The 3587-nt window shown below is 40.1% G+C and overlaps 1 pseudogene; it reads left to right on the plus strand.

Moving 5' to 3' along the window:
- Nucleotides 1-2137: 2137 nt before the first annotated feature.
- LOC102471927 (PC4 and SFRS1-interacting protein-like) lies at nt 2138-3331 on the plus strand (annotated as a pseudogene).
- The last annotated feature ends 256 nt before the right edge of the window (nt 3332-3587 follow it).

Raw genomic sequence — 3587 nt, forward strand, 5'->3', positions numbered from 1 at the left:
GCTCTTATTTTTCAGCATGTGAGCACATGTGTTCCAATACACAGACATCAATAAGTCAGGCCAAGGGTAATTTCTAGGTCATTAATTAAACCCTGTGTACAGGCATGCACACGATATCATCATACATAGCATACGGAGCCATAAACACCACGTAGAACCAGCAACTATAAATTATGAGCATATAATTCCCTTGAGCTTCATAAACCATAAAAATGAAGCTCAAGTGGTTTGTGTAGTCATTTGAATCCCAGAAGGAAATGCAGCACTGAGATTCAAAAGTTGCTTATTGTTTATTTTTATATAATGGATGGATCCTTCTTCTCAATTCACATGTGCCCTCTCCCACTGGGATCATCCATCCATGCACTGACTCTTCCTGTCAGCCATCCCCTCCCAGTCAGACTCCCCCCCAAAAGCTCTCCCCTCTTCACTGAAAGGCCTCTCCGTGCAGGAGCAAAGGCAGAAGCCTGATGGGAGTTTTGGGCTGCCTTCTCAACTCATTAGCAAATTTTAATTATTCATTTCAAAAGCAAGGTAACTAACCGTTGTGAATAATCAATAGGGTTTTTTTTTTTTTTGCATGGAATGCGGCATATTTTCCATTGCATTCCATGTGTTATACCTACAGATTCTGAAAAACAATGGTAATTGAGCACTAATTTCTTTGTTAAAATATTGTATTAAGTGATTTGTTCCCATTCCCCTATCCTCAAACTGAAGTCTCCCAATAAACAAAATTATTCTGACCTTTTCTGGAGTTCACATTTCTCCTCTCATTGAGCAACAATGAGAAACCAAATTTTTAGTAATAATTAACTATGTATGTGGAAATATGCAGTTATCAGAAGGAAGTTTTCTTCTCTCAAGAATGTGCAATCCAGGGGCCGGCAGGTAGCATGGTGGTGGTTGAAGTGTTGGACTCCCACATGGCCGACCACAATTCGAGTCCTGGACCTGGTACCTTGCTTTCTCATTCTCCCCCCACTCCTATCTCTCACTGGTAAGATTTTAAAGTATAATAAGAGTGATAATAAATAAAATAATTCTTTTAAGAAAAAAAAAAAAAGAATGTCAGGACCAGCAGGTGGTGTGGTGGTTAAGGCGCTGGACACTCCCACATGGCCAACCAGGGTTCGAGTCCTGAATCTGGTGGCCTGCTTTCTCACTTCCTCTCTCTCTCACTCTCACCCTCTGTCTCTCTCTGATCAAACTAAAAAAATAAATGAATGAATAAATAAAATAAATAATTATTTTTAAAAAAGGAATGTACAATACAGTAAGAAAATAAAATGAAATAATAGCCATTCTGCAATGGAAAAAGTATGGGAATTGGAGTCAAGTAAACCAGGACTGCATTTGAACTCTACTGCCTTTTTAAACAAAATAATTATTTATTTAATTTTACTTATTATTATTTGTTATATTTGCTATAGGACATGCCCACCCACTAGTAAGAAAGAAGGAAAGTGAGAAAGCAAGCGGCCAGGTCCAGGACATGCACTACAGTGGGTCACATGGGAGTCCGACAACTTAACCATCACATCCATCTACTGACCCCAAACTCTACTGCTTCTTCATTGTGTGGTATTAGGTATGGCCTCTTAACTTCCCTGAACATCTGAATAAGTGAAGATGACAATACCTGCCTTTCTGAATTATTGTGAAATTTCATATGTACTTCTTACTAGCTGCATATTCTTGGGTCAGAGGCATATCTGCTCAGTAACTCCAGCTATACATGAGTATATTAAGGGTCCTTCTCATGAGGGTATTCTAAGGATTAATTGTGTTACTACATGAAAGCATTGGGAACATACCTGGTCATATCAAGTTCCTACTAAACGTTAGTGGCTATGATTGCTGTTATATACAGACTGCTTACCTCATACTGCTTAGCAGGTATCTTCATTCACTATTGTGTTGCTAAAGCAAAAACACCAGAAGTGGACATGACCTGCCAGAGGGCAAGAAGGCTGTGCAGTCAGGTAGGCATACTGGGGGAGGTCATGCATAAGGATGCCCCACCGGCCCCTGAGTTCAAGTTTGGTTCGGCACATGTCTGCCCTCCGCATCCCTACACCCCTCGCACCACCTCCCCTTCTCCTGGGTTTTGGAACCCCAGCCTCACCCCTGACACATGACTCAGGGTTTCAAACCTGGAGACCTCATCTTCACCAACATGAAAGGTTATTCTCCTTGGCCCGCTCAAGTGAAGTTCTTGATGTAGCTGTAAGGCCACCCACAAACTACCCATTTTCTTTTTTGGAACTCATGAGACCGCTTTTTTAGGACCACAGGATATATTTATAACTAAGGAACTTCCCATTTATATGGTAAACCAAATAAATGAAAACATTTTAATGAAGGTTTATGAGAGATAGATAACAATCCAAAAGTGAAATTTTCAAGTCTAGTCTTTCAAAGGAAGTTACTGATCATGAAGGAAAAACTAGCAATGTAGATGTGACTAAGGCCATTGATAAAACTACTCTCGAGGCTGCCAGAGAAGGAGGAAGAGAACGACAGAAAAAAACAAGTAAAAATCAAGGAGGCAGGGGTAGTGACAACAGCATTTGTTAGTCTAAAAGTGATTCCTAAAAGAGGACTACCAGCAGCTACAGAAGTCATGATTCCAAAGTCAAGAGGCAGACCCAAAATGGTAAAGCAACCCTGTCCTTCAGGGAGTTACATGGTTACTAAAGAAGACAAAAATTTAAAAAGGGAGCAAGAGGAAAAACAACCTAAAAAGCAGCTTAAAAATGATGAAGAGGGAGACCAGCAGATGATGTAATAGTTATGTTGCTAGACTCCCACATCATTGACTGCGATTCAAATCCAAACCCCACAGCCTAAAACTCACACCAGCGCGTACATGCACATGCCCAAGATCCAAAAGAAGAATGGAGGAGAAGGGATTGCAGCATGGTCATCCTCCCCCACCACCCCAACCTCCAGGGCGGAGGGGAGATTTCTTGCTTTCTGTCTCTCCTTGTCTCTCTGACAAGTGCACATGCCCTATAGCAAAAATCTGTCCAAAAAAAAAAAGATGAAGACTAGAAGGAAGAAGATAAATCAAGAAAAGAGCTAGACCAAAAAAGAAGAAAAGAAAGAAGTTGAATCTAGAAGGGAATTTAGTTAAAACAAGGTTTACATCAACCTTGATTCTGAAGAAGGATATGATCAAGAGGGTGAAAAGAGAAAAGGTGGAAGAAACTTTCAGACTGCTCACAGAAGGAATATGCTGAAAGGCCAGCATGGGAAAGCAGCAGCAGATTTAAAATGCAAGTAAGACGAACAAATGGAAACTGAGCAGCTCAAAGCATTAATCTAGTCTCTGAGAAGAGAACACAAGTGAAGCAAATAAGAGATGAAGATCTTGAGATACTCACTGGACTGAATTTCTCCCTTCCCTCCTTAAGGGAAGAATGTTCCAGATTCTAAATTGAGGACTTCGTTATTAATGGCATTATTACTGTGTTATGATACTTAACAAATTTCATATAAGATACACTCTGCATATTAAGGGCGGCCATCATTCCTGTTAAGCTTTTTATAACCAATCTTAAAATGAAGCATTGTGTTTGAAA

Source organism: Tupaia chinensis, unplaced genomic scaffold (genome assembly GCF_000334495.1).
Source record: "Tupaia chinensis unplaced genomic scaffold, TupChi_1.0 Scaffold138407_1, whole genome shotgun sequence".
In the NCBI taxonomy this organism is placed as follows: domain Eukaryota; kingdom Metazoa; phylum Chordata; class Mammalia; order Scandentia; family Tupaiidae; genus Tupaia; species Tupaia belangeri.